The 9,386-nt window shown below is 40.3% G+C and overlaps 1 pseudogene; it reads right to left on the bottom strand.

Annotated features, from left to right (window-relative positions):
- Positions 1–5,050: 5,050 nt before the first annotated feature.
- LOC117715709 (single-stranded DNA-binding protein, mitochondrial pseudogene) lies at positions 5,051–9,133 on the bottom strand (annotated as a pseudogene).
- Between the last annotated feature and the right edge of the window lie 253 nt (positions 9,134–9,386).

The following is a 9,386-nucleotide window of genomic DNA, read 5'->3' as shown; positions in this document are numbered from 1 at the left end:
CCCTCATGAAATTCAGGTTTGCCTTTTCCTGACAGCGTATCCTATCTCCACCATTCTGAACGTCTGTTTTCAAACAAACAAACAAACTAACTAACTAACTGAAAAACCCCAAAACAACAACAACAAAAAACCCAAATGGACAATTCAGCCTGGGAAGCTGTTTCCAAGGTTAAAGTACTCAACACCCAAGGAAAGGGACCAGAATTCAGAGACTCACATAAATATTAGTTGGTAGAGGTACTTGTACTGTAATTCCAGCCTTTCGAGGTAGAAACAGGCCATCCCTGGGGCAGATGACTAACAAGTAAGACTAGTGTCTTAGTTAGAGTTTTACTGCTGTGAAGAGACACCATGACCAAGGCAACTCTTATAAGGACAACATTTAATTGGAGCTGGCTTACAGGCTCAGAGGTTCAGCCCATTATCATCAAGGCAGAAACATGGCAACATCCAGGCAAGCATGGTGCAGGAGGAGCTGAGAATTCTACATCTTTATCCAAAGACTGCTAGGAGAAGACTGACTTCCAGGCAGCTAGGACCAGGGTAGTAAAGCCCATACTCACAATGACACACCTATTCCAACAAGGCCACACCTACTCCAACAAGGTTACACCTCCAAATAGTGCAATTCCCTAGGCCAAGTATATTCAAACCATTACAACTAGCCATATAGATAAGCTCTGGGCTTCATTAAGAGACTCTGTTTCTGAGTTGTTGGGATACAACTTTGGTCATAGCACTCTGAGAGACAGAAGCAGTTATCTGTGAATTCCAGGCCAGCCAGAGCTATGTAGTGAGACTCTTTCTGAGAGGGGGGTTGGGAGTTGGGGAGAGACTCAGAAGAATAAGGTGGAAGGCCAATCAAGAGAGATTCCTGATGTCAACCTCAGGCCTCCCCTTGTGCATGCACAAATGTACATTTGCACACACACACACATTCACACACACACACACACACATATACACACACATGAAAAGAAAAAAACAACAACACAGACCAGTTCTACCCAAACTGACTGCTTAGAAAGTTAATTGGGCATGCATGTAAAGGATGGTTAGCTCAGATCTTTAAGATATATATTCAGGAACTAGAGTAGATTTTTCATGAAAAAAAAATTCTCAAAGCACTGACAGGTCACAGCTAGAGAGGTGTAAGTTGCTCTTGGCTATATTAAAACTGTTCAACTTTACTAACTATAAGAAAAATACAGAGCAGTGCTACACAGCAATATCATTTTTACGTATTAAACTGGCCAAGATTCAGTCTCCAAATTTTATAACACATTCTGGAGCAAATAACAGAATTCTGCACTCTCATACACTGTTGGCAAGAGAGTAAAATGGTACAGCCCTTTGGGGACCTAACTGGCAATGGCGATCCAAATTACAAATGCATTGACTTTTCACGCAGCAATTCAACTCCCAGGGATTTGTTTTATATCAGTGCCTAAACCAGCACTAAGCAAAGTGACACAGACACCTTGTTAGAGCTGTAAGCATGAACAATGGGCTGGATGGACAGGGACCCCTGCCAGTCTAAAAACAAGTAGGCAAATAAGCCAAGGTGATGTGGTGACTCAGCTGGAGAAGGAAAAAGATCTCTGTCCCTTGTAGAAAACAGCTCAGGAAAACCACTCAGTGAATCTGAAGAATGCAAAACAGCACAGGGCATCCTCATTTCCATGAAAATGACAGAGTAGCATATTTATATAGAAATAAAAGCCAGAAGGCACCCCAAGACATGAATAAGACCTGTTACTGAGAAGAGGCCAGGAGATAGAAGATTTGGTAGGTACAGTCAGGACTTAGAATAACAATTCCTTTTGATTTCTTTTTATTTTTCTTAGTGCTAGAAAAACCCTCTATCCCTGAGCTATATCACCAACCCCCTTGACTTCCTCTCTATTTTTTTATAACCAGGTGAATACATTGTCACTTCATATTACAGATTCAAAACAAAGAAAATAAACATTTTTCTAAAAGGAAGTGCTTTCAAAATCAGTTGAAACCCATATTTGGATTATCTGTCATTCAGAACATTTTCTGGTCCGTTGCTGCACTGTAAACTTAGTACTGTGACCCAGGTGACAAGTCGTGGGTCTCACGCTCAGAGTTAAAGAGCAGGGTTTTACTACAGCAGCAAGTGAGTGAAGGGTCTCTCTCTGCTTTCGTTCCATAGGGAATGATTAGTTAACTGTCTCTACCAGAAACTGCCCATTGGGGAGTTAACAAGAGAAGAGAAAGCAAATTTGTGCATATGTCCATGCATGCATACATGCATACGTGTGTGTGTGTGTGTGTATAAAAGACAACCCTTGCTCTTGTCTTCAGATGTATCCACCTCCACCTTTTTCGTTGAGACAGTCTCTCATTAGCCTGGAACTTTCCAAGTACAGAAGGGTAGTACTACTGACCAGTGAGACCCAAGAATCCATTTGTATCCGCCTCCTAAGTACTGGGATTACAAGTGTACACATGCTTGACACTTTTTTAACCTTGGTTCTGAGGACAGAACCTAGATACTCATGTTTCCTAGGCAAGCACTTCACTGACTGAGCCATCCACACAGCCCCACTACCTTGAAGATGAGAAGGCAAAAGTACATCTTCAAAGAAAGTAAAGAAGGAAAGACTGGGTTCCTTCTCAGGACTCTGAAAGTGGACTCTGATCTAGTTTCTTGGGGGTGCGGAGGGGGCTGGGGCAGGTTCCATTTGAACCAAAACTAAAGGCAGGAAGGGATACACACAGCTTCCCTGGGTCACAGAAGAACTGAAGACTGAGGAGGAAATTGTGAGGTCAAAGACAAGTCTCTCCCCACACCTTCCAGCTCAGTCCTCATCACCAATTCCCTTAATAGAAACAGAGGGGTAGCGGGAGATCACCACAGAGAGATGATTGATAAAAAGACTCCTACACCAAAAAGCCAAAGAAAATTTGTTCTTCCACGCCTCAACTTCCTCTACGCCCCATAATTTATACAAAACACCATCTCCTTTACTGCAGGGTGCCTGATTTATAGATTGGGCATCTGTTTCATATAAAGGGCTCCGAATGGAACAACAACCTATGTTCTAAGAAAACAGGATTCCTTATATAAATCACTTCCGACCCAGCAGATACCTCACACTGAATTTCTGTTAAATCCAGGCGCATTTTTCTTTTCCTCAGAGCTTGTCCCACAGGTGGCTATTAAGACAGAAAAAAAAAAAAAAAAAAAAAAAAAAAAAAAAAAAAAACATATTTCAAGCTGTTAAAAGACCACAAAATAGCAATAATAAATCTAGAAATCAGTTTATTTTTTTAGATTTTTTTCCTATTATACAGGTTTTTGTAAATGTTTTCAGGATGAAATATTTAAAGCAATCAATGTCCTCAGAGATCTTCTAGCCCAGGAAGGAATTTGCAGACAAATGGAATTTCCTTGTTCCCTCCCTAGTCCCTCACTCAGAGCAGACATTACTAATTGATCACTTTTTTCCTGTTCAGGTTGCTTGAGGCCCTAACTGTACTTCTCAACCCAAGCATGCCCCAGGAAGGAGATCTATTCCCTTTGCAGATTGGAACTGACCAATCTAGTTTCTTCAGGACTACAGAGCTGAAGGACAGAGGGGAAGGAGACTCTGACAAGGTTACAGGCAAGTCAGTGATGCACATGGAACATACCCTCAAGTACTTGGTATTCTCCTTGGCCCACATTACCTGACAATGAATTTCCATCAGCACATGTCAGGGGCAGCCCTGCTTATACACTGAAAGCCTAAAATTAGCCATAGGCCAAAAAACTGCTATTGGCCTGACATACATGCCTGCTAATACAAAGTCTTGGGTCTCTGTGGAAAAACACTGTAACAGATGGCTAGAAGCTATTGTAAACAAGCAGCTTTGGTGGAAATTTACCAGCCTGAATAGTCATAGACCTTGTAGATAAGTAGCCTTGGTAGATAGTACCAACTTAGATAAGGACAAGTGAATCATAGGTAGAGTCATAGTGATCTGTCCCCCACTCTCTGTTCTGGAAGATATCTGTACTCCTCCTGATACCTACACTCCTGCATCATCCCCTTCCCCACATCCTGCCTTTTTGTATAATAACCCCTGTGTGAAAAAGTAAAAAATACGATTTCATCAGACTATAGACAAATTGTCATTCTTTGCGTTCGCCTGTTTTTCCCCCATCTTCTCTTTCAAGTCACCTCCCGGACCCCTGTTTAATGTCCTGCTGGATGGGACAAGCACACATGATTCTTGTTTTGTTTTTCAACAGAGCAATTCCTCTTTCCTTCAAAAAAAAATTATAGACCAAAACAAGCCCAATAAGCTACATTTTTTCAAATAAATAGTCTACCAGGGATGTAGCTTAGTTGGTAGAAACCTAATGTAACATGCTAAAGCCTCAGATTCAAGTTCAAGAACAAATAAAACTGAGATGGCACAGTGAGTAAAAACACTTCATGAAAAACCTGGCGACCAAAGTTCTATTCCACAGTCTCATACCTGTGGGGAAACAGAAGAAAACTGACTGGTGTAATTTGTCCTCTGACCTCCACATCTGCCCACACATATCCATATCCATATATATATATATATATATATATATATATATATATATATACACATATATACATATGTATATATATATACACATACATACATACATACATACACCATATGCACATGTTAGTGTGTGTGCACTTAAGCACAATTAATTAATTAATTAATTAATAAGATATAATATTTTTAAATGGGTATGGTGGTATAGGGAGGCAGAAGAATCAGGAATTCAAAGACTTCCTTAGCTACAAGTGGAGTTTGACACCAGCTCGAGCTACATGAAACTTGGTATAAATAAACTTTGAATAAGTAAATAAACAAATAAATGAATAAGCAAATAAAATCTTCTTTAAAAAGAGCCTACCTATCATTCCAACACAATCTAGAAACTAGCCACCTGTCACTCTAAATATTATTTTGTTTTAGCAATAATCTTCTTATCAATCTGCTTCCTCCTCAGCACAGTGGCCGTAATTACTGTTAAACCGGAAATTACTTTTCATCCAGCGACCACAAAGGACCAGTCAATGAGCATGCTGCATGGACAAGACCCTCCATCACTGAAGCAGAGCAGAAGCTCATTAGGCAATTTATCACACTCTTTATTAAGCCTCAGCAAGGCTTTAATTTTTCCTTGTGCCTCAGAAAAAAATTTCTCAGAATTACTGAATGTCTGAATAATGAATGTCAGATAGGGCCTTTCAATTCCGACAATTACACAAACTATAAGACACCATGGACTTCTAGAAATGATCTGGCCAGGATAGCATAGATATGGCCCAGGTCTCACAACTTTAAATTCCTTATAATCCAGCAGGCCACCGTAGTGGGAGGAGAATGAGAATTTTATCATAGAGTGTAGTGCTACACACTGACAATCCCATCAATCAAGAGGCAGAGGCTGGGGGGGATTTGAGTTTCAGGTTTTTCTGGACCACACAGAGTAACCCTGTCTCAAAATAAAATAAAATAAAATAAAATAAAACAAAATAAAAAGGTATTTCTTGTATAAGATATAATTATAATCCAAAATATACTGAGTTTTTATTTTGGGGTGCTGGTTTTTTGTTTTTCTGTTTGTTTGTTTGTTTGTTTCAAAGCAGGTTTTCTCTTTGTAGCCCTGACTATCCTGGAACTTGCTTTGTAGACCAGGCTGGCCTCGAACTCAGAGATCTGCCTGCCTGTGCCTCCCAAGTGCTAGGACCAAAGGCATGCACCACTACCACCAGGCTTAGATTGAGTTTTCTAATCACTACATCTTAAACTCTGCAAATAAGATGCTGGATTTAAATACCAGTACCAATGAAAGAAAAAATTATGTGTGTTTGTGGCTGTAGCTTAGTGGTAACGTATGTACTTAGCTTGTCTGAAGCCCCTGTGTGTAGTCCAGCACCAGCCAACCAAAACTATAATATGAATACGAATCACCCAGGGGTCTGGTTAAAATGCAGAATGTTATTATGAATATCTCAGATAAGGTCTGAGGTGTAGCATTGCTAAGAATATAACCCATGATCCATATTCATGGTTCAGTGGTCTCTTTACTGTGGGAGAACCATCTGGCATTAGCAGTGTGTCTTTCTCATGTCTCTAACAAATCACACCTGATCTTCCATTACTCAGGTGACTGCAGATGGTCTGGACGTTCACATGGCATGTTAGTTACTTTTCTTGTTGCTCTCATGAAATAACTTACAAAAGCAACATAATGAATGAAGCATTTGTTCCAGCTCAGGGTTTGAGGGGACACAGCCCACAAATATGCCAGAAATGCATTTCATGGTTGGAGATTCAGTCAAGTTGACAGTAAGGATTACCCATCACACACAGCAGGAGTGGTTAGCAAGATGCCAGCTAGTTGAATTGGATTTGATAAATAATAGAAAAATCCAAATTTATTTTCTCTTACTGCTATCTTTAAACCTTTATTGTTGTATTTTCATTTTGTTTCCCAGGTTAATGTCTAGAGCAGATTCCACGGCTTATTTGGAAACAATTACCTATTTATAATTCCATCTTCACATTTTAAGACGGCAATGTGGTACAATTCTAGCTTGTTTCCCCAGCAACTCAGATCTGCTCTATAGTGGGAGCAGGGAAAAGACTGTTCTCTCCTTGCTTTACTTCCTGGTTACTCTCTGCCAACTCTGAATGGCCTGAGATCCAGTGGGGGAAAAGAGAAATGCTTACAAACAGACATTACTTTAAAAAAATTTTAAAAGGACTTAGTGGGTTGGTGATACAAAATTTCAGACATTGCCTCCTTCCTTTTGGGGTCAATCCCATGACTTCTTTAGAGACTCAAAGTGTCCCCTTCAGTCCCAAACAGGAGCTTTTGATGGTGCCCTATGTCTTAGTTACTATTCTATTGCTGTGAAGAGATTCCATGACCAATGCAACTCTTATAAAAGAAAATGATTAATAGGGGGGCTTGCTTACAGTTTTAGAGCGTGAGCCCATGAGCCTCACATCAGAGAGCAGACAAACATGACACTGGAACAGTAGCTGAGAGCTTTACATCCTGCTCCTCAGGCAGCTGGCAGAGAAAAAGACAATAGGCCCAGAATGGGCTTTTTAACTTCAAAGCCAGAGACACATCTCCAACAAGGGCACACCTCCTTATCCTTCTCAAACAATTTACCATCTAGGGACTAAGGATGCCAGTCTATGAGCCTACAGAGGCACATTCTCATTCAAATCACCACAGTAGCCAAAAGATAGTCTGAGTGTCTGATCTTAACTGCCTCTAGTTCCTAAGTGCTAGGATGATAGGCATTTTGAACCACACACAATGTGTGCCTTGCTGGGGGGGTCAAACCCAGGGCTTCTTGAATACTAGGTGAGCATTACCAATAGAGCTTCATCCCCAACCAATTGATGTTAACCCATGGGTTTTAAATCCTTAGAGCTATGTGTGTGCATTACAAAAATGTTTCTAGAATACATTTCTAAAAACTAATGCTGTCACTACTCGCATAATGATTGGGTACATGGCACTGAATGTTTCTTTTAATTCACCTAATTATAGCAATTGGGCATGGAGGCACTGCTTGAAAAGTTAGCATTCTAAGCTTGTTATGAATTTATGATTAAGCACTCTTGGAATTCTCCTAGGTGATATTTTCATTTTTTTTCTCCACGGAAGAGAAATGTATCATACAGAACATTAATTTCATGGCATTGAGTCCTGGAATTATTCATTGTAGGACTGAGGCACATTTCTAGAATGCAGCCCATGACAGGATATCCTGCATGGTAGTTGTGATTCTGCCTCTACAGTGATGAGGCTAGCTGGCATTTATGACCTCATCAAAGTCAATTCAACCTAACAGTGCTTCTTGAGTAGAAATAAGACCCAAGTACTTGTCAAGGAGGCTGAAATTAGATACTTGTAATAAGTGAGTTGTTACTTGCACCAAAAACAAAACAAAACAAAAACTTAGCACTCATAGAGTCAAGGGTAGTGAAAATAACCCCGAGATCTCATTATTGTGTTTTATGTGGTCCTGGTTAAATGAAATCTCTTAGTAACTGTTCTATTACTGTGAAGAAACATGATGACCAAGGAAACTTTTATAAAAAAAAGTGCTGAATTGGGGGTTTGCTTTCAGTTTCAGAGGTTAGAACATTGTCATTACGGTGGGGAACACAGTGGTATAACATGGCAATGGAGCACTAGCTGAGAGCTTTACATCCTGATTCATAAGCAGCAGGCAGAGGTAGAGAGACTAGGCCTGGTATCAGCTTTTGAAGCCTCAAAGCCCACCCCTAGCAATACACCTCCTCCAACAAGGACATGCCTCCTACGTCTTCTAAATCTTTTTTAAAAAGTTCTACTCCCTGGTGACTAACATTCAAATATATGAGCCTGTAGGGACCATTCTTATTCAAACCATTACATTCTATCATAATGCAGAAATCCATTCAGTCCAACTTCAGGGGTCTCTATAATCTTTAAGTCTCAACACTGTTTAAAAGTCCAAAGGTTCTTCTGAAATTCATAGCAATTACACACACACATGATTTGGAAAGGAGACTGTACCAAACAATGACCGAAGAAGAATCCTCCATTGTATACTTTTTCTTTTGTCTGGTCATTCAGAAATATGATGTTATCAACCATATTAGATTGCTTGCTACCTCACATTTTTATTCATGTATTCACCATAGCCCACTTTCCCTTCTACAAATATATAAGTCCCTGCTTTTCATATACTAATAGACCACATCTCTAAGGCCTAGCTGAAACACTGATACTCTTTATCATGCAGTCTCTTGACTGATGTCACCCATGTTCCATGCTGTCTCTTGACTGATGTCACCCATGTTCCATGCTGTCTCTTGACTGATGTCATCCATTTGGTCCACATCACCATTCCCTCACTGCCATACCACATTTGTAGCTAGAGAAAATGTTGTGACTGGGTTTTTTTCCTTCCACCTGTCTTGTGACAGGGTCCCAACTTGTTCATTCAAGTAACTGAACACAGTTCAGAGATCATTCAAGAACCAAACCACTGGCTACTTCAGACTCATGTAATACAAACTGATAAAATGACTATAATACAGGTCTTTGAAACATGCTTTTGATTTTTCTTACAATTTAATCTCTTTAAGCTTTTCCTGTTATGCAGCACTAGACTTCTCCCAAACAAGAACTTATAACAATCTCTTTGGGGGGTGGGGTTCGAGACAGGATTTCTCCATGTAGCCCTGGCTATCCTGGAACTCACTCTGTAGACCAGGCTGGCCTCGAACCCAGAAATTCGCCTGCCTCTGCCTCCCAAGTGCTGGGATTAAAGGTGTGCGCCACCACCACCCAGCTATAACAACCT

The sequence above is a fragment of the Arvicanthis niloticus genome, chromosome 9 (genome assembly GCF_011762505.2).
Source record: "Arvicanthis niloticus isolate mArvNil1 chromosome 9, mArvNil1.pat.X, whole genome shotgun sequence".
In the NCBI taxonomy this organism is placed as follows: domain Eukaryota; kingdom Metazoa; phylum Chordata; class Mammalia; order Rodentia; family Muridae; genus Arvicanthis; species Arvicanthis niloticus.
The sequence above is the reverse complement of the archived record's forward strand: the minus strand, read 5'-3'. Positions and strand labels throughout refer to the sequence as shown.